This window comes from Anabrus simplex, chromosome 2 (genome assembly GCF_040414725.1).
Source record: "Anabrus simplex isolate iqAnaSimp1 chromosome 2, ASM4041472v1, whole genome shotgun sequence".
Classification (NCBI taxonomy): Eukaryota; Metazoa; Arthropoda; class Insecta; order Orthoptera; family Tettigoniidae; genus Anabrus; species Anabrus simplex.
The window spans coordinates 905,467,447-905,490,027 of record NC_090266.1 but is presented as its reverse complement, the minus strand read 5'-3'; the positions used below and the strand labels follow the sequence as shown (position 1 = coordinate 905,490,027).

The 22,581-nt window shown below is 40.6% G+C and overlaps 1 protein-coding gene across 1 annotated transcript in view; it reads left to right on the top strand.

The window, feature by feature from the left end:
• Positions 1-22,581, top strand: part of Marf (Mitochondrial assembly regulatory factor) — a 601,407-nt gene that overhangs the window by 525,597 nt on the left and 53,229 nt on the right. The gene's annotated exons all lie outside the window — the stretch shown is intronic.

The window sequence follows — 22,581 nt, the reverse complement described above, 5'->3', positions numbered from 1 at the left end:
GGAAGATTAATATGGAGTCTTCTATTTCGCGAGGTTCCTGGATCCATCGAACATCCGGACTATTCCAGAAGGGTTGGCGCAGGTATATAAGAGCAGTTACTTGCCTGCAGTCAGTCAGTGAGAGTTAGACGGAGTTAGTGAGTAAGAGTGAGTGAGATTGAGTTCGCTGGAGCGCAGTCAACGATGGCCTGGGAGAGTGCAGCCTGATGGATTATCTGCCTGTTGGAGCCGATGACTCGTTCCTGTTCCCCTGACGTCGCGTGTGTGTGAGTCCCTTGTGGCTGGCTGCTGGAGAAGAACCTTGGGTGTTCTGGAGCGGCGATGAAGGGAACACTGGGTACGACGTGTGTAGACTGCGAACGGGGTTCGACGGATTGAGTGAACAGCGGATACTATCCCGACCTGCGAGACTGACGTGTAGGCCGTGGACCGTGACAGCGATAACGAGTGTGACTGAGTGGCTGAGAGAGTGTACTGTAAATAATGTGTGTCATTGTAGATGGAACATGAGAAACCAAGAGAGAGAGCGCGAACCGTATAAGTGTGTAACCGTGTGCTTGTGTAAGTTGTGGTTCGGCTATCGCCTGTGTGTGTGTGTGTGTGTGTGTGTGTGTGTGTGTGTGTGTGTGTGTGTGTGTAAATCTGTAATTGTAGTGCTTAGTTAATAAATCTTAGAAATAGGTTGCTACCAGGTTCTGTACTCATTTATTTACTTATTTACCCCGTCAACACGTTACAACTGGTGCCAGAAGTGGGATGGACAAGTGTGATAAACTAGTGGATAAACTCTTACGTAAAAACTGATGTCAGAATCGAGTACCTGGTAACGTATTTTGTAGTCGACAGGAATTTCTACTAGCGAAATGAATTCCGAACAGCTTCAGATTTTTCTAAGCAAGTTGAGTGAGCTTGAAAACAAAATCTTATATACCTATGGCGATCTCGTTAGTGAACTGAGATCTGAACGGAGTTCTATCCCGGACCAGCTGGAAACGAGACTTAAGTGATTGGAAGAATGAGCAGTTAAAATCAGAAAACGAAGTGCGCTTTCTCGAAACCGAGGTCGACGATGACGATGACGATGTGCGGGATGACAACGAACTGGACGAGAAGGGATCCGAAGAGATGCTCGCGATTGTGGAGTCCGGAGTTCGAGGCCCAGCGGTGGAAGTAAGTGCCCTGCGTGCGGAAACGATGGCTGTGGAGACGCGAATGAATCCTGCTAGCAGCGACGGCAGCTCCACCATCGTGAAGTTGGAAACCCTACGCGACGACGGGATTACTTCCAAGAGAACACGCCGGACCCAGTTCGAGACCGGATCGACGTCCAAGAAGAATGCCGAATAACCGATCGCTGGACTACGTGTACAGAAGATGACAGTACAGCGCAGCCCCCAGCCAAGTTCTACCTACGAGGAGGTTGTGGGAGTGCTCGACATGCGCTGCGGAGTCCAGCAACCGAGAGCCACCTACCGAGTCCAACTGCCGGAGGGGACTCAGCGCGCCGATATAACGCCGCGGGAATTCGACGTCGGGATCGAGCGATCAGGAGACGTGATTGTGGAAGAGTTATCCCGAGGTGACATCAAGCTCGAGACGGCTGACGGCTGTGATAAACCACTTGGCGCTGAGACCCGTTCAGGGTGGACGACCGGCAGGAAACAGAACTCCGAAGAGGCTCTGACGATGGCCCATGAGACAGAGGCACCGATTGCAACGGCACGGCTGGAGGGACCCCTACTAGGAGACGGAGCACCAATGGAAGACGAACCGATGACCAACGAACGAGGATGCCACCTGATTAGGACTCTTGTTCCAGCACAAAGCTGCGTGCCGGTACGAACATCAAATTCCGCACCCCGGAGGAAAAGGAAATTCAGCAGGGCAAAATCTGGGACGAGCAAACCAGTCCCCGGCATCACACCAGAAGACTGATAAGGCGCTCAAGCTCTGAAAGTGGACGCGGGTGAGGAGGAAAGGAAAACCACTGAAGTTCCGGCTGCCACGCGAAGACTTGCGGATTGTTATCAACGGGAACGAGGACACCGTCGACCGGACCCAGCGGATCCCCCATGGGAATGTGGTGGCCAACCGAACAAACCGTATTGCAGCGTATCATGGAGCAGCTCGGGACGAGCAGCCTTAAAGAGGGGGTAATGTAATGGTTATAGCGTCCGCCATGCCAAGTCGCTATGCGCCCGGGACGTCATCGTATCCGCCGCACCCCACTTACGCTCGAGTGTGCCAATCACGAGCAACACTTGAGTGCTAGGCCAGCCACTCTGGCCTCCGCCCGCGGTCCCGCAGCAGAGGACTACGGGAATGACTGGAAGATTAATCTGGAGTCTTCTATTTCGCGAGGTTCCTGGATCCATCGAACATCCGGACTATTCCAGAAGGGCTGGCGCAGGTATATAAGAGCAGTTACTTGCCTGCAGTCAGTCAGTCAGTGAGAGTTAGACCGAGTTAGTAAGAGTGAGTGAGAGCGAGATTGAGTTCACTGGAGCGCAGTCAGTGATGGCCTGGGAGAGTGCAGCCTGATGGATTATCTGCCTGTTGGAGCCGATGACTCGTTCCTGTTCCCCTGACATCGTGTGTGTGTGTGTGTGTGTGTGTGTGTGTGTGTGTGAGTCCCTTGTGGTTGGCTGCTGGAGAAGAACCTTGGGTGTTCTGGAGCGGCGATGAAGGGAACACTGGGTACAACGTGTGTAGACTGCGAAGGGGGTTCGACGGATTGAGTGAACAGCGGATACTATCCCGACCTGCGAGACTGACGTGTAGGCTGTGGACCGTGACAGCGCTAACGAGTGTGACTGAAGGGCTGAGAGAGTGTACTGTAAATAATCAATGACTCTGTGTGTGTGTGTGTGTGTGTGTGTGTGCGTGCGTGCGTGCGTGCGTGCGTGTGTGTGTGTGCTTTTTGTTTTTTTTTCATTGTAGATGGAACATGAGAAACCAAGAGAGAGAGAGAGCGAACCGTATAAATGTGGAACCGTGTGCTTGTGTAAGTTGTGGCTCGGCTATCGCCTGTGTGTGTGTGTGTGTGTAAATCTGTAATTGTAGTGCTTAGTTAATAAATCTTAGAAATAGGTTGCTACCAGGTTCTATACTCATTTATTTACTTATTTACCCCGCCAACACATTACAATATATTCACTCACACATTTACATATACATTTCTGACACCATTTACTCTTGACACCATTAACTCCCATGTTCTCTCTTTATCTCTTAAGCTTCAGCTTTTAAGACTTCCTGTAAGTCTTTCAAGTCTCTATATTGTAATACAAAAATACATATATTCACTGGATTGATACTTAACTACGGGATGTTGCAGATCCCGTCCAGCATATGGTCTTTTCTTCTTTCTTCTGCGCAGACGTCCCAGGAACTCGTTACTTCGGCGGCGAGGTGGTACTTCCCCAATTAAGAATAATTGCTGGTTTATATTTATTAGATTCCAACACCTAATTGACTACTGGTGTGGAAAACCCTGTGACTGTCCGATGACAAGTCACACTTAGTCTGAGAGCCTAATATTACTCTGACTTCCTACTGCTTTAGCTAACACACTTGCGGCTCTGTCAAACTCTACCAGGACCATAATAGGCCTCTCTGGCCTTCTAACTATCAGTTTGTGCCCAGACAGGGCCTTCGGTCGACACACAGAAGAAGTTGAGAGTCAAAAAGCCTTGTTGTTTACAAGATGTCACCTTATATACCTTCTCCAATTCTTTCTAGAACAATCCACTGTACAATGCATCACTACCACTAGTCACTCGTACATGTCGCAGTATCACTGTTCTTTGATTGGTTCCTGTTTATGGAGTACTTCAGTCACGTTGAACTTAGACACGACATTCTGGAATAGTTTGGGAGTTCTTGCTATGTTGCTTACAAAAGTGTCTTTCATAATATTGCTTCACAACCAACTCAACATCGAATATTCAAGTTTTTCTGTAAAATATCATTCTTATTATTATTATTATTATTATTATTATTATTATTATTATTATTATTATTATTATTATTATTATGAATTATACAGACTCTCCTGTGATTTCCCTTTATATTTACATATGTTCATATACCTGCTACTCCTCATGTCACAGGCTTTTTACACCCTGGAGGTCGCGGACTCGAATCCCGTTCGAGTATGTTCGCTCACTCATAAATAAGCATGAGGCGCATTGCGAACCCCGTTCACGACACTTACCTGCATATTAACATACTAGTATATTGAGGTGACTCTAACACTATCTTAGATATGAAGACATACAATACTAAGAAATTAGCAGCCTTTTTTCCACATATAACATGTCTATCCATCCCTCTGATCCTACTAACCAACATCATTTCCCACACCTTAATAGATCACAAAGTGACTCACAACCCTCAGAAAAGAATTACTCCTGACAAATTTCATCTCTTTGGTGACATTATATGCAACTCAGATCCCGTTCGGTAAAATAGTGAAAAACCTTGGCATGACTTCGACTGAAACTCTTGACTGGTCTGCGCATGTAAGAAGTATATGAAACATGTACGCTTCACTACACTTGCCCAAATGCCACCAGGACGTTTTGACACTTCTTCATGCTCTGATACTAAGGTACCAACACTTAACTAGTAGGATGTGGTCCCCTTTCTCTAAACTTGATCATATTTATGGCCAATATTGGTTTGAGTTGATTACTAGAATGAAATAAGGAATTTAATTTGAATCCACTTTGTCGGTTTTAACATACTGCAATGGCAATATAAGTAATAGTTGAACATCATATTAAGTTTGCATTCTAATCAAGTCAATTGGGTTATTTAAGATGATATTTTTGTTGAACAGTAGAATTATAATTCTCAAAACATGTACGATGTGAAATAAACATTTTTACTTTATTACAGTATATTTTTACGATGTGAAATAAACATTTTTACTTTATTACAGTATATTTAATATTGACAAGGCAGATTGAAATTAAATTCCTTGATTCACTGTGGTCCTCACTGACACAAACTATCAAACTTCAACGGACACTGAGCTCTGGTCTATGATATAATTTTAGTTACAATGTGCATGAAAAAACTGTGCCATGCAATGTTTCTATTATGCAACTCTCGCTAACAGGCAAAAAAATATTGCAAGATAATGAGGGGATTTCCCTAGAGCCTCCGTGTCTCACGGCGGCAGCCTCTCACTGCTGGGTTCTGTGGTTCAAATTCCGGTCACTCCATGTGAGATTTGTGCTGGACAAAGCGGAGATGGGACAGGTTTTTCTCCGGGTACTCTTGGATTTTTTCTCTCTCTTCACCTGGTAGTCCTAGAGTGGAGAGTCTGATTCTTCCCAGCACCTTAAATTCGAAAAGTATGTGTTCAGCTGATTCCTCTGCTTTATTACATTTCCTACATACATTGTCTCTTATTACTCCAATTCTATGTAGGTGCTTTTTCAGATGGCAGTGTCCTGTCAACAGTCCTACTACCCATCTTATAGTTTCTCTGCTGAGTTTCAACAGTTCTTTAGTATGCTTCTTGTTTGGTCCTTTCATCAGTTCCTTTGCAAGCCTGCATCCTGGAGTATTTTTCCAGTTCTCCATTTGTTTCTCTTGTACTCATTTTCCAATGTAGTGTTGGGCTTATCCATAGGAAATCCCGCATACAGGTTCTGGGCCTACAAAATGTGTTTCTGCCCCTTTCCTGGCCAGTTTATCTGCCTTTTCATTTCCTTCTATACCTGCATGCCCTGGTACCCATATTATTTTGATAGTGTTGTACTTTGAGAGCTTTAGGAGAAGTGAATGGCAATACCAGACAATTCTGGATATTATCCAGACTGCTTCTAGTGCCTTAACAGCCACCTGGCTGTCCATAAAAATGAAAATGTTCATATTCCTATAATTCATTTTCAGATTTTCTTCAAGACATGTTGTGATAGCTATCACTTCCGCTTGAAGGACTGTAGTGTGTTTGCCCAGGCTCATGTGGATTGATCTCTCAGGTCTTCCCCGTTGATCCCTCCTCCTGTGCCATCCCCAGTTTTTGAGCCATCAGTCCACCACACTATATCTTCTTTTTCAGTATTCTATTTGTTGATATTCCAGTCTTCTTTTTTTATTATCTGGGTCTCAAACGGTTTTTCAAAGTTCTACTTTGGTATCATATGATCAGAAGGCATGTGTAGAACTTCCTCTGTTATTACTCTGTTAATTTTACAGTGTCCTAGGTTGGGTCTTTGTGCATTCCCGCACTCTGATTGTGCCAATCTATATGAACTCATTCTAGCCTGTCCTTTTATGAAACTGCATAGTAATGGGAGGTTTAGTAAAGTATTCAAGGCTTCTGTTGGCGTTGTCCTCCTAGCCCCAGTTATGGCTATTCATGCCATTCTCTGTAGGCTATCCAATCTAATACTGAATTTTCCTTGGCTTACTTTCTGCCTTCAGATGATTGCAGCATAGGCCATTGATGGTCTTAGGCCCCATGTCTTCCCGACGGTTCTTTTACATGCATACAACAAGTTCTTGGCCCGGGTTATGTTCCTTTCTATATGAGGATTCCAGGTTAGATTTTTATCTAACACTACACCTAGGTGCAGTGCATGTTCTTCCATATATGTATATATTGCCCAAACAGCTTCAGTGATCTCTTTCCCCCTAATTTCCTCCTTCTTGTAAAAGGGACGAGAGTTATCTGCCTGGTCTATATGCAAACTGATTTCCATGTAACGTTGAGTTCAGTTGCACCGTTCTTCTGATATATTTATCCAGAATTTTTTCCATTGCTTTTAGCATGAAGGAGGTTAAGCAGGAGGTTGTTCAGGTTGACTGATAGTTGTTCTTCCCGACACCAGTTCTCCACAAGGTTAAGTGATCTTTGCATGAGGTCTTGGATAACACTCATCACCTTACCTCGTACCACAATCACTAGGTCGTCTGCGTATTATTGTGTATAAAAACCTTGTTCGTTGAGCATAGCTATGATTTTGTTCACCACGAGGTTCCACAGCAGAGGAGGAAAAACTCCTCCCTGAGCACAGCCTCGGGTGGCCCTAACCGTCAGCGTGCCTTCAAAAGGGTTGCTTTTATCTTCCTTCCATCAAACATGGATTTAATCCATTTGGCGACGGTTTTACTCACCTTGCTCTTTTCCAATGCTTTGATCATAGAGTCAAGGGTGGATTGATGAAGGCTCCTTCTATATCTAGAAATGCTACCAGTGCAATTTCCTTATATTCTAGGCTTTCCTCTAGTTTACAAACCAACTGGTGAAGTGCTACTTCAGTAGATCTGCCTGGTCTATATGCAAACTGATTTCCATGTAACGTTGAGTTCAGTTGCACCGTTCTTCTGACATATTTATCCAGTTTTTTTTCCATTGCTTTCAGCATGAAGGAGGTTAAACAGAATGGTCTGTATGCTTTGGCTTGAGCATAATTTGCCCTGCCAGGCTTAGGTATGTAGGCCTATTCTGCTTTAGCTTCAGACCATGATTTCAGTACCTGCCCTAAAGCTAGACTAGCTCTGAAAATGTCCGTCAGGGCATTGACGAGTATCTGCCGTCCTTCCTGTAGGAGTACCGGAAGTATCTCTTCTGGCCCCAGAGCTTTTATAGGATGAAACGTGTCGATTGCCCATTTTACCTGGTTATGTTTTATTATTCTGTTGGCACAGTTCCAGTCTGCTCTTCGAGCTCTGGTCTCTGTTCCAACCGTTTCTTCTTCTGTCATCTCCTCAGCCACAGGAAAGTGACACGCGATTAGTATCTCTCATTCCTAGGCCTTTCGTACCCCATCATCACCATAAGACCTATCTGTGTCGGTGCGACGTAAAGCAATTAGCGTTTAGCAGAATTAACCAAGCAAAGACAGCCTTCAATAAGAAAGATAAGCCCTTGATGTCTGACAACATCAACTTGAGACTAAGAAAACAACTGGCCAAGATGTGTGGAGCATGTACATCTATGGAAGTGACACCTGTACACTAGGCATGACAAGCAGAAGGAAAGTAGAAGAATTCAAGTTATGGCATTACAGGAGAATGCTCAAGATATCCTGGACAGATGAAGTTAGCAACCAAAATGTACTGAGCTGGGCAGTCAATCCTACATGCATCGTTAAAAATTAAATTGTTATCGATATTGTCAGTTATCGGTTACGAAAAAATCATTATTTAAGGCCAACCTAGTCAATGCTTGTTTTACTCCTGATGAGTTAAAATTGGTCAGTATATGTTTCGGCTTGTTTCAGTCCATCTTGAACTGAAAAATAATAATGGTATAGAATAATCATTCTCTTATAAACTAATGGTAAAAAAGTGGTTCATGTTTGTGGGTTACTGTAGTCACGTCCTAGTTCGTGAACCATGGGCAATGGCTGAGTGGCCTAGTAAGTGGTTCTGAGAGTTGGGATACCAGTTGCTGTGGAATGGGAGTGGGCATCTCGGACATATTCTGAATCGTGGCCCTCCTTGTGCTCAGGCGGCTAGGACTATACAATTCACCGGTGGTCCATAACCCGTTAGAGGAGAGATCCTCACTTGGACTATGTGCAAGTAGGGCAGCATCCTGCTTCATGAATTTACCGAGCTCAGAACACTTTAAGCAAGCCTCGGACCTATGGGAGTAATGGAGTCCCACTCCCATTTGACAGGCGAGGGACTCCTTGAAAACAACTTGGCGAACGAAATGGAATTCGATGGGGAGCTATCAATATTAATGGGGCTTATGGAAGAAAGAAGGTAGAACTGGCTGAGTCAGCAAAGAGGATGCATCTGGATGTGCTAGGAGTAAGTGATATTCGGGTAAGGGGAGATAAGGAGGAAGAGATACGAGATTATAAAGTGTACTTGACGGGTGTTAGAAAGGGAAGGGCAGAGTCTGGGGTAGGGCTCTTTATCAGGAATACCATTGCACGCAACATAGTTTCGGTTAGGCACGTAAATGAGCGAATGATGTGGGTAGATTTGTCAGTGGGAGGAATTAGGACAAGAATTGTGCCCATGTATTCACCATGTGAGGGTGCAGATGAGGATGAAGTTGACAAGTTTTATGAAGCATTGAGTGACATCGTGGTAAGGTCAACAGCAAGGAGAGAATAGTGCTAATGGGCGATTTCAATGCGAGAGTTAGGAATAGAACTAAAGGATACAAAAGGGTGACTGGTAAATGTGGGGAAGATATGGAAGCTAATGGGAATGGGAAGCGTTTGCTGGACTTCTGTGCTAGTATGGGTTTAGCTGTTACGAATACATTCTTCAAGCATAAGGCTGTTCACCGCTACACATGGGCGGCTAGGGGTACCAGATCCATAATAGACTATATCTTAACAGACTTTGAATTCAGGAAATCTTTTAGGAATGTACGAGTTTTTCAGGGATTTTTCGATGATACAGACCACTATCTGATCTGTAGTGAACTAAGTATCTCTAGGCCTAGGGTAGGGAAAGTGAAATCTGTCTGCAAACGAATAAGGGTAGAAAATCTCCAGGACGAGGAAATTAGACAGAAGTACATGGATATGACTAGTGAGAAGTTTCGAACAGTAGACAGTAAGCAGGTTCAGGATATAGAAAGTGAATGGGTGGCATACAGGGATGCTGTAGTAGAAACAGCAAGGGAATGCCTAGGAACAACTGTGTGTAAAGATGGGAAAAGGTGAACATCTTGGTGGAATGATGAAGTGAGAGCAGCCTGTAAACGTAAAAAGAAGGCTTATCAGAAATGGCTCCAAACAAGGGTCGAGGAAGACAGGGATTGGTATGTAGATGAAAGAAACAGAGCGAAACAAATAGTTGTTGAATACAAAAAGAAGTCATGGGAAGATTTTGGTAATAATCTGGAAAGGCTAGGTCAAGCAGCAGGGAAACCTTTCTAGACAGTAATAAAGAATCTTAGGAAGGGAGGGAAAAAGGAAATGAACAGTGTTTTGAGTAATTCAGGTGAACTCATAATAGATCCCAGGGAATCACTGGAGAGGTGGAGGGAATATTTTGAACATCTTCTCAGTGTAAAAGGAAATCATCATGGTGGAGTTGCAAACAGCCAAGCTCATGGGGAGGAGGAAAATGATGTTGGTGAAATTATGCTTGAGGAAGTGGAAAGGATAGTAAATAAACTCCATTGTCATAAGGCAGCAGTAATAGATGAAATTAGACCTGAAATGGTGAAGTATAGTGGGAAGGCAGGGGTGAAATGGCTTCATAGAGTAGTAAAATTAGCGTGGAGTGTTGGTAAGGTACCTTCAGATTGGACAAAAGCAGTAATTGCACCTATCTATAAGCAAGGGAACAGAAAGGATTGCAACAACTATGGAGGTATCTCATTGATTAGTATACCAGGCAAAGTATTCACTGGCATCTTGGAAGGCAGGGTGCGATCAGTCGTTGAGAGGAAGTTGGATGAAAACCAGTGTGGTTTCAGACCACAGAGAGGCTGTCAGGATCAGATTTTTAGTATGCGCCAGGTAATTGAAAAATGCTACGAGAGGAATAGGCAGTTGTGTTTATGTTTCATAGATCTAGAGAAAGCATATGACAGGGTACCGAGGGAAAAGATGTTCGCTATACTGGGGGACTATGGAATTAAAGGTAGATTATTAAAATCAATCAAAGGCATTTATGTTGACAATTGGGCTTCAGTGAGAATTGATGGTAGAATGAGTTCTTGGTTCAGGGTACTTACAGGAGTTAGACAAGGCTGTAATCTTTCACCTTTGCTGTTTGTAGTTTACATGGATCATATGCTGAAAGGTATAAAATGGCAGGGAGGGATTCAGTTAGGTGGAAATGTAGTAAGCAGTTTGGCTTATGCTGACGACTTGGTCTTAATGGCAGACTGTGCCAAAAGCCTGCAGTCTAACATCTTGGAACTTGAAAATAGGTGCAATGAGTATGGTATGAAAATTAGCCTCTCAAAGACTAAATTGATGTCAGTATGTAAGAAATTCAACAGAATTGAATGTCAGATTGGTGATACAAAGCTAGAACAGGTCGATAATTTCAAGTATTTAGGTTGTGTGTTTTCCCAGGAGGGTAATGTAGTAAGTGAGATTGAATCAAGGTGTAGTAAAGCTAATGTAGTGAGCTCGCAGTTGCGATCAGCAGTATTCTGTAAGAAGGAAGTCAGCTCCCAGATGAAACTATCTTTACATTGGTCTGTTTTCAGACCAACTTTGCTTTATGGGAGCGAAAGATGGGTGGACTCAGGATATCTTATTCGTAAGTTAGAAGTAACAGACTTGAAAGTAGCAAGAATGATTGCTGGTACAAACAGGTGGGAACAATGGCAGGAGGGAACCTGGAATGAGGAGATAAAGGCTAATTTAGGAATGAACTCGATGGATGAAGCTGTACGCATAAACCGGCTTTGGTGGTGGGGTCATGTGAGGCGAATGGAGGAGGATAGGTTACCTAGGAGAATAGTGGACTCTGTTATGGAGGGTAAGAGAAGTAGAGGGAGACCAAGACGACGATGGTTAGACTCTGTTTCTAACAATTTAAAGATAAGAGGTATAGAACTAAATGAGGCCACAACACTAGTTGCAAATCAAGGATTTTGGCGACGTTTAGTAAATTCTCAGAGGCTTGCAGACTGAACGCTGAAAGGCATAACAGTCTATAATGATAATGTATGTATGTATGTATTTATTATAAACTAAAAGACATACATTGAAACATTTGAACCTTCATGAGGATCCCTAAAATTTATGTCTCTTGAAAAAATGATATACCATGTTAAAACCAGTGCGCATTAAAATAGTTGACCCTTCTTAAGGGATCTTAAAATTAATGTCCTTAAAAAAGAAGAATGTCATGATAAATCACTGCACATGAATTTAGTGATGAGTGCGTGAATCTTCTTTTCCATCATAATTATCACGAAGGCAGATGTACATTTTCATGTGGTTTGATGTTAAAGAATGTGTGCTGTTTAATGCTATGGGGCTAAAACACATTAAAACGTCTGCACATCTTAGGAAATCCTTAAAATTGAGTGCCTCTTGATGAAGAGAATGTCCTGTTTATAAACACTGTGCTTCATTGAATATGTAGAGCATATTACCTTTTAAAAGAACATAACCCTTAGCCTGATTAAATCCTTTAAATATAAATGAAATCTCAAAGTTGAGATGCTGAAAAATGTAGTTATTAGGTATGATGTGGTCAACATGTTGTTGACTTGACAAAATAAATTCTTGAGTAATAATAATAATAATAATAATAATAATAATAATAATAATAATAATAATAATAATAATAATAATAATAATAATCTAGTGCTTGATAAAGTCATCAAGAACTGGGAATGTACACTGAGGAATCTAGAAATCAAACCAGTTGCCATTGGAGCCGGGACCCGAAAGATTGAGATCAGGTGCCTAGCATTCGCAGATGACATTGCAATCCTAACCAACAACTCTAAGGATGCTGTCATTGCTATCGAAGCCCTGCACGAGATAGCGGTGAAGGCAGGATTACACATATCGTACGACAAAACTAAGTACTTTGAGACTCGGCATCCTGGAAACCCCCCTTTGACGACCATACATGGAACGATTGGGAAAGTCAATCGCTTCCGCTGTCTTGGTGAATGGGTCCACCCCAATGGTAGAGACGGTACATCCATCCTAGAAAGGTGTAACAAACTCAATGCAGCGTACCAACTATCCCACAACCATTATAATAAGAGGTGCATTTCAAAAAATTCTAAGATCTGTCATTACAAAACTGTTGTCAGACCACAGTTTTTGTACGCCTCAGAAACCCTCCTGATGAACAAAAAAGGCACCATGGATGATCTAGAGAAAGCCGAAAGACGTATCCTCAGGAAAATTCATGGACCGAGATTGCTCCCAGATGGAACCTACAGACTTAAATCGAACTCTGAGCTGTACCGACAGTCAGAATCAGCCAATACCAGCATGCGACGTAGGAGGCTTAAGTTCTACGGACACCTACAATGAATGGACAGCAACAGGCTTACTTAGAAGATCTTTTCTTTGGTTAAAAGCTTCAAGACTGGAAGCTTGTGGCTTAATCAAGTACAGAAGGACTTAAATTCGGTTGGGATTTCAGACATTGATATAGAAGATCGTTCCAAATTTTGTGCTATGGTACAGTCTTGGACCCCACCACCTAGAGTTCCTAGAAATCGGGAGCCCCTTTCACAGGAGAGAAAGGAGAAATTATCAGCAGGGCTCAAGAGATATTGGGAACAAAGAAGATCATCGAGGAAGAACTAGTCATCAGCGCTCCTTAGTGGGCTTAAATCAATAATAATAATAATAATAATATTGTTATTTGCTTTATATCCCACCTCAACCATCTGAACCACTCAGCCTGGCAAAATTCTTGACATGGATGATCTTGGAAAACGAAATGGATACTTTACTATCTTCTGATATTCACTCGGTATGGCCCAAATTATTCAAACGGATGAATTTTGAAAGCAGATGAATGCCTGAAAGCTAAGAGCACAAATAAATATAGATGCTAGAGAACTTTACTTTAAATTATAGATTGGAAACTCACTCAGAAGATGGCCCCGCTGGATTATTAGTCGTCCATAGCTTGTGGATGTGTAACAGTTTGAGTGCTATTGTTGTCAGGATTTGAATTCCCATTATTAGAATGGAAGGGGTTCGGGGAATATAAGGAGCAGGTTGTATCATAAACGGGACTGACATGTGATGTATTGATCCTATTCTTTTGTAATCCTATGTGGAGCTTAACAGATTGGCACAAGATTGTGACTCTTGGAGACCTGCTACCAGTCAACATCTGGGTTAACAACCTTAGAAGGTGATGTTGATTATCATTATACAGATGTCATTAACTCCACTCTTGGAGATTAAATTAGCCAAAATGATTTTACGGTAAAATAGAAACTGTGTTTCTTTTATAGAAATCGATGCCCTGAGTCCGAAAATGTTGTAGTTTTTCCATAACACATCTAGTTTTGACTCAGTTCTGTTTTTTGTACCTGCATTCGTAAGATGTAATGATGAGTGATGTTCTCATACAACTCACTTTGGAATAATATTATATTATGCATCAAGGGAAGGAAACATGTGATTATTCCCGTGTGTAAAGATGATAAGTCGAGATGTAAGTGAGGACCGAAGTTCTGGGTTCGGTTTTCTAGAATTTTAGATACACAATATTAAAAGCACAAGGATAGTTGGATTGCAGATAAGACAGAGTAGAGTTGCTACCTCAGACCACTTGTATAAACAGAAGTATTTTAAACCCCAGTTGTTATCCGAAGTTTATGTTGCGCTGTCATTCCTTTTCAAGATAAACTACAATGATATAGTCAGCTGTGGATGAGACATGCCCCAACAAGTACGCATTTAGTGCATCTTTTACATTCATGTGTATTCGTGCATGTGAGCATTAATGTTAATATAGAAACTGTGTCTCAATCAATTGTTATTCATGAAACTTGTATATTAGAATTTGAAGGCCATCATGGCTAGTGTATCAAGGTGCACAGAAGGCAGTGTCAACAAAGTCCTCAAAAGGTTTGCAATATTTGCGGTATGTATGTGTTTGATTCCAAGGTGCGTCACCTACACTCATTTGTGAAGAAACTTTGTTTTTCTTATTTCCAATTGAAATTTGGAGATCAAGACAAATCTTTCGCATCCCATATTGCAAGCAATACCTGTGTTGAGAGATTTCATTACTGGTATGAGGGCAAACAAAACGCAATATAATTGTCCATACACACGCAATGGTGAGAGCAGAATAATCATTATGACGATTGTTATTTTTGTATGACCAACGTCTTCGGTTACAATAAGAAAAAAAATCAAATATCCAAACCTCTTGTCAGCTATTCAGCCCATTACTCATGGACCTGACTTACCAGTAACTACTCCACGTGGTAACTTGAGTGATGAAACTGAAAGCAGTTCCTTGCAATCAGACGCTGAAGAAATAGATTTTGAGCCACATCAATATGACACTAACAAACTAATTTACACAATCCGAATTAAATGAGTTAACCAAAGAAAAGAGCGAGTTACTTGGCTCAAGACTACGCAGAAAGAATATGTTGGCATCTGGGGTTATATTTCCCTGGTACAGAAATCATGAGAGAGAATTTGAAAAATATGTTTGCAGATATTCAAAATCTTCTGCATCAATTGGGAGAGAGAGAGAATATGATCCTAGCAACTGGCGTCTTTTTATTGACTCTTCCAAAAGAAGTCTTAAGGCTGTTTTACTTCACAACAGCAACGTTCTGGCTTCCATGCCACTTGCAGACTTCACAAAGCGGTCCGAAACATACAAGACATTGAAGTTGGTGCATGAAAGTGTTCCGAACAGCAGAGGTGAAAGAAGGTGCTGGGTGGAATAGGTCTCAACTTACGAAATTAAAGTTAATTTAAAACTTTAACAAAGGTTATATTTTCTTTTCAAGATAAATAAGAGAATATAACAGGTACCAAGTAGCAGATCAACAAATTAAGAAAGTACAATTTTAGTTCATTACAAAATTTGGGTTTCGAGCCCGACACTCACGAACCTTGAGCTATAAGCCCAACTTTACCTATATACCAAGTTCAAACAAAGGGGCAGAAAACCCCAAACATTCCAAGGAGCACTGGCTCCTGATTACCATATTAAGCCTCCTCGAGGCGCACAGAAATCGAATTTAAGAAAGAGCAAACCCACTCTCAAGGTTCAAGCCCATCAAAGGCCACAACAAACTATACTTCAAACTGCCCTCAAGGCATACCAAGAACAGGGGTAATAAATACCCAACCTACTGGCCCCAAAATACCAACTTGACTGGAGGCGTAACTTGCACTCCTAATACACTTTTAAAACCTACTTGGCACTAGGCCGCATACACAAGGGCTAATCCCATACTAAAGAGGTGACTTGTATAAGAAGACTTTATTACATTAAGAAAGGAAGAAACAGTTGTGAAAACAAAGTCACCTCAAAACAATAGGAGTGGGAGCTCAAGAGGGTTTAGCACACTCTATCCCAATTTATAGTTAAAGAGACGAAGATTTACAAGTGTCTATTACATTTTAAAGATAGGTTACATGAGAAAAGTTTCGAACCTGCCCCGAGGGTTAAACTGCTGAGCTAGCGAGAAATGAAGTTATTAAATGGCCATTACCTTATGGATGAACTGCTGCCCGAAGAAAGAGGCGTTTCCCGCCCCCTGCTACATAATCACACTAGGAGAGATGTTACTGAAGTGGCACCGAGACAAGAAAATCATCAGTTTATATACCCTCGTGGAACATTCGAGACCTTTCATGAATGATAAGACACACCCACAGCAGTTTATTGGTTACAGAACACAGTTACAGAGCAGGTTGGGGAAAAAAGCCCCGATTGGCCGAAAATTAATTTAAGAAATTCGGGATTGGCTAATTTCAAAACTGGCGGAAAGAAAGGATTAACATTGCCAACTCTCAAACCACAGAACAAAATTTAGCAAAAACAAAACTTATGAATGTTAAATTTCTTCAGGACAGTTCATTCCTTTACACCAGAGTGCGTTATTATAGTTTTGTAGAGACATCTGTTAGGGAACGTCCAAACTTCTTGATCCGGAGGAAACAATCACAAGTCGAAATAGACACCGTTCAGACACTTCAAAATTACCAAATTTACTGTGGTGACATCTTTCGAGAAACCATTGAATTAATATAGTTTGTTAAAGTTCTGGCGTTCTCCTGTAGAGGAGTTTCAACCGGCGCAATATTTGAATTTGCGTCGTGGAGGTGTACCGCCCGGTACAGAAAGAATTAAATTTCACAATCGTGAATGGCAAATTTGCGGTGATTTGAAGGTCATTGGTTTGCTGCTGGGACAACGAAGTGGCTACCCAAAACTTCAACCAGGATCCAAAAAGGTCTTCAATTTAAGTCTTGTTGACCATGAAAACATTTTTCTTCCACACTTGCACATCAAATTGGGAATCATGAAATGGTATCTTAATAGTCCATGCTACAAATATTTATGCACAAAATTTTTCACATTATCAAATGCAAAAAAAAAAAAAAAAAAAAAAAAAAAAAATGAAAGGCATATTTGATGGACCACAGATTCGAAAACTGTTGATGGACAAAAATCTCACAGAAACGATGGCCAAAATTGAGGAAGATGCATGCAACGCATTCAAAGAAGTAGTGACAAAATTCCTTGGCAACATCAAAGATCTTCCATACAAAGAAATTGTAAGAAACATGTTGGACTTAAGTTGTCCAAACTTAAGTGGTAGAGAATGATTTAAAAAGTACAACCCACATCAGTAATGAAATACAGCACATGTATATAGAATCAATTCACAGTGGTCAAAGGCATAGTCCAAGGAAGACACCTAAGTCATCAGTAAACAGATTAGTTGAAAACTTTAGATAAGAAGTGCTCACACTGGGTATTTCGTTCCGTGGGCGCACAGCAATGTAAGCATGCGGGCAGACAGGTGATGAGCATATGCCATTTATCCACAGTGACATTATGTTTACGTCACAGGCTGTGAAGGCTTGGCGAAGTTCTCTCAGGTACCCTCGATAACTGCGGCGATACCTTAGTTTGAAATGGAGGCAGAAAATAATGAAAGAACGAGGGCAGAAATACATGTCATTTTCAATTTACATTGTGGGAAATATGTTATTTCTGTTCATTGCAGTTTATGTATTTTGACTGGATACAATAAAGAGAGAAGAAATAACCTCAAATATTTTTGTATTGTACATAATGAATTACAATTTCACTATTATATTTTAAAGGGATCCTTAGAAACATTTCTAACATAATATGAAGTTAAGGTGGATAAGGTGTGGCTCTTCCGGTTGCTTCAGTTGTAATTATCTGATGAACTCGCGAAGAGTCCAGTCCTGCTTATTGGGAGTAACATCAGTTACGTTACTTATTTGAAGACATACTGTAGGTATATTTATTTGGTAAATGCATTTACCTTGTTGTACACTAATCTTGGATAGTAAATATCTATTTTCTCACTCGTGATGAAACTCCGTCACCATTCAGAGGCTAGCTATTAACATCGGGTGCCTTATAAGTTTAAAATATTATTTTCACACTAGCTATTACCCGCGGCTTCGCTCGCGTGGATTTCGTAATTTGATCAAAGTAATCGTTCCTCGGCATTGTACTAAGCCATTATCTGAAAATTCCTATTGTATAAAAACTCACCCAAAAATTGAGTTTCATTTACCCAAGAAGTTCTTTGTAAATCAAGTTTGTGGTATTACCATTTGGGGCTATTCTCCCAAGTTGAAAAAGTAAATACATGTTTCTTTATTTATAAAGGAGATTCCAAATACCTATTCCCACATCTGTAACATTTTGAGTCTTTGAGATGTACATAAATATCCCAATAAAAAGAATTCAACCCCTTGATCAGGGCTTCCCGCATCCCCACCCCATCTCAGTGTATTTTCCGAAAACAAAATTACATGTTCCTTTATTTTTAAAGGAGATTCCAAATACCGGTTTTCATGTCTATTATATCTTCAGTTTTTAAGATATAGTATCCTCATAAAAAATAATTCAACTACTTTTCACTTCTTTTCACCACCCGTTAAGTGCCTTCTCCGAAAACAAAAAGGTACATGTTCCTGTGTTTTAAAGGACTTTCCAAATTCCAAGTTTCTTGTCTCTAACATGATAAGTTTTTGACATGTAATATTGATATACCGGTACTCATTTAAAAAATCACCCACTTTTCCAAATCCTTTCAGCCCCCTAACTGGACTTTCTAAAAACAAAAAATAAGTTTTCATTATTTTGAAAGGAGATTCCAAATACTAGTATTCATGTCTATACGTCTGTAACACCGTCAGTTTTTGAGATAAATGTATACTCATGAGAATAATTCAACTTCTCTTCTTCTTCTAGACTTATTTCAACCCCTCTCCTGCCTTAAGTGGACTTATGTAAGGCGTTTCAGGCGTTTGCTTTATTAACCAGCGTTTCGTCTTAGGTCTGACACTACGGTAGACTCATCAGAGTGGGGTGTGTCAGACCCTACCCACTGACGCTGGGGTGTATGCAGGTGAACTTATCAGAATCCCATTATAAAAGGCACAGTCTGATAACTGCATACCATTGTGGAGGTACATACATCCCAGCGTCAGTGGGTAGGGTCTGACACATCCCACTCTGATTAGTCTAGGGTCAGACCTAAGATGAAACGCTGGTTAGTAGACCAAACGCCTGAAAAGCCTTACATCTGATCTGTTTTTGACATGCTCTGTTGGTGAAAAATATCTAATTCCCTCCATGGGAACTTAGAATTTTCCATTAAGTGGACTTTCCGGAAACAAAAAATACGCGTTTCTTTATTTTGAAAGGAAATTCAAAATACCAATTTTCACGTCTCTAACAGCTTTAGTTTTTAAGATAAATTATTCTCAAACATATTTCAACTCGCTTGCTTGCTTGCTTGCTTGCTTGCAACCCCACACCACTTCGTCAATTTTCAGGAAAAAACAAATGTCTGTTTCTTTATTTTTAAAGGAGATTCCAAATACCAATTTTCACATCTGTAACATCTTTAGTTTTTGAGATATAAGTATCCTCATACAAAGTATTCAACTAATTTTTCAATTAATTCACCTTACCCCTTAAGTGGATTTTCCGAAGACAAAAGAACACGTGTTTATTTTCTTTGAAAGAAGATTCCAAATACAAATGTTCATGCCTCTAACATCTGCAGTTTCTGAGATATAAGTATCCTCATAAAAAGTGTTCAGCTACTTTTTCACCCCAGCCTGTTAAGTTGATGCGTGTTTCCTTATTGTTTAAGGTGATTCGAAATACAAATTTTCACGAGTGTAATCTTAAGCTTTTGAGATATAAGTTTCTCCATAAAAAATTAAAGTTTTCATTTCTTTTCACCCTTCCCCCTTAAGTGAATTTTTCGAAAACCAAAAAGTCTTGTTTTTTAATTTATAAAGAAGCTTCCAAATACCCATTATCACGACTGTAACATCTTCAGTTTTGAGATATAGGTATCCTCATAAAAAGTATTAAACTCCTTGGTCACCGCCTCCATCCGTAAGTTGATTCCTCCCCGCCCCCTCTTGCCAAGGCGTGTTTCTTTATTCTTAAAGGAGATTCCAAATACTAATTTTCACGTCTGTAACATCTGCAGTTTTTGAGATATAAGTACCCTCATACAAAGTATTCAACAACTTTTTCAAATAATTCACCCCCTGAAGTGGATTTTCCAAAGACAAAAGATTACGTGTTTGTTTACTTTGAAAGAAAATTCCAAATATAAATTTTCAAGTCTGTAACATCTCCAGTTTTCATTCCACCACCGTCCGCAAAGTTGGTGCCCCCCGCCCAAAAAATGTGTGTTTCTTTATTTTTAAAGGAGATTACAGATACCAATTTCCACGTCTGTAACCTTCCGTTTTGAGGTATAACTTTCTCCAGAAAAAGAATTCAATTCTTCCTTTCACACTCCCCACTCAAGTGAAATTTCCAAAAATAAACTGTACCCGTTTCTTTAAAAGAGCTTCCAAATACCAATTATAATGACTGTAACATCTTCACTTTTTGAGATATATGTATCCTCGTAAAAGGAATTCATCTCCGTTTTCATCCCCTTCCCTACCAAGTTGATTTCCCGCCCCAAATGCGTGTTCCTTTATTCTAAAGGAGATTCCAAATACCAGTTTTCACGGTGTTAACATCCTCAGATTTTCGGTAGATATACATACATCCTCATACAAATAATTCAACTAATTTTTCAGTTCTTTCACCCCACCCCCACCCCCGCCCGTTAAGGTTTTTTTTCCGAAAACCAAAGAATACGTTGAACCCATAATCCTACGATGAAAAAGAAATTTAATTCCAAATATTTATTTCAGCTACAAACAACTTTTTTGAGAGTAGCCATGTTTTTATTTCAAGAGCCTCTCTGTCTCGTGGGAACAAACTCTTCGTGACAAGCGAGCCGCGAGCACGTGAAATGCCGGGATACTTCGGTGTACCTCGAGAAATGAATAATTTGTCAATTTCGAGAAATCCTTCATAACGAGAGATTTTGGCGACATGGTAAATCCAGGAATAAAGGATTTAAATTATTTATAAACCGTATGTGAAGACAGAATCCCCATAGTAAATATGAATGCAGTTAAGCCTGGAGGAAAGTGCGTCCTGCTCGCGGATTCTGCGACACGTGGCGAGGTCAATTTCCTGAAGAAGAAGCCGCGAAACTCCGTGACAGAAATAATTCATTACATCCGTTGCAATTATGGGGAAAATATGAAATTAACACCATAATGAATTGTAAGTCTGTCCGAACCCCAATCATGCCAAGGAGCACTTGCTCCCAATTACCCAGTAAAGCCTCCTCGAGGCACACAGAAAATCCACTTTTAAGAAAGAGCAAACCCGCTCTCAAAGATCAATCCTATACAAAGGCCACGCCAAAGTCCACCTTCAATCTGCCCTCCAGGCACACAAGAACAGGGGTAATAATACCCAATCTACTGAGGCCTATTCAGTAAAGAAACAGGTCAATTACATGGCCCAAAATTCTGATTTGAATGGAGGCGTAACTTGCACTCCTAATACATTTTTAAAACCTATTTGGCACTAGGCCGCTTATGCAAGGGCTAATCCCATACTACAGAGGTGACACGATAAGAAAACTTATTTACATTACGAAGGGATGAAAAATGGAAATGAAAACGTAGTCACCTCAGAACAATATGAGTGGGAGCTCGAGAGGGTTAGGCACTCTCTATCCCAATTTATAGTTAAAAAGCCAAAATTTTACCAAATGTCTATTACACTTTAAGGATAGGTTACATGAGAAAAGTTTCGAACCTGCCCCGATGGTTAAACTGCTGAGCTAGCAAGAAATGAAGTTATTAAACGGCCATTACCTTATGGATGAACTGCTGCCCGAAGAAAGAGGCGCTTCCCGCCCCCTGCTACATAATCACACTAGAAGAGATGTTACTGAAGTGGCCCCGAGACAAGAAAATCAGCAGTTTATATACCCTCGTGGAAAATTCGAGACGTTTCATTAATGATTACAACCCGCCCACAAAATTTTATTGGATAACAGCAAAAACTAATACACCAGACGAAGAAGAAACACCTTTTTGGTGGAAAATTAATCACAGAAATTCCTGATTGGCTACATTCAAAACAGGCGGAAAGAAAGGATTATATTGCCAACCTACAACTGACAGAACAAAATTTAGTTAAGACAAAACTTATGAATACAAAATTTCTTCAGGAAGGTACATTCCTTTACACCAGAGTGCGATATTAGTTTTGGTAGAGACATCTGTTAGAAAATGTTCAAATTTCTTGATATGGAGCAAACAAATCGAAATAGACACAGTTCAGAACACTTCAAAATTGACGGTAGTGACATCTTCCAAGAAACCTTTGAATTAGTACAGTTTGTTAAAGTTCAGGCGTTCTCCTGTAGAGGAGTTTAAACTGGCGCAATATTAGAATTTGCATTGAGGAGGTGTACCGCCCGGTACAATAATAATAATAATAATAATAATAATAATAATAATAATAATAATAATAATAATAATAATAATAATAATATTTACC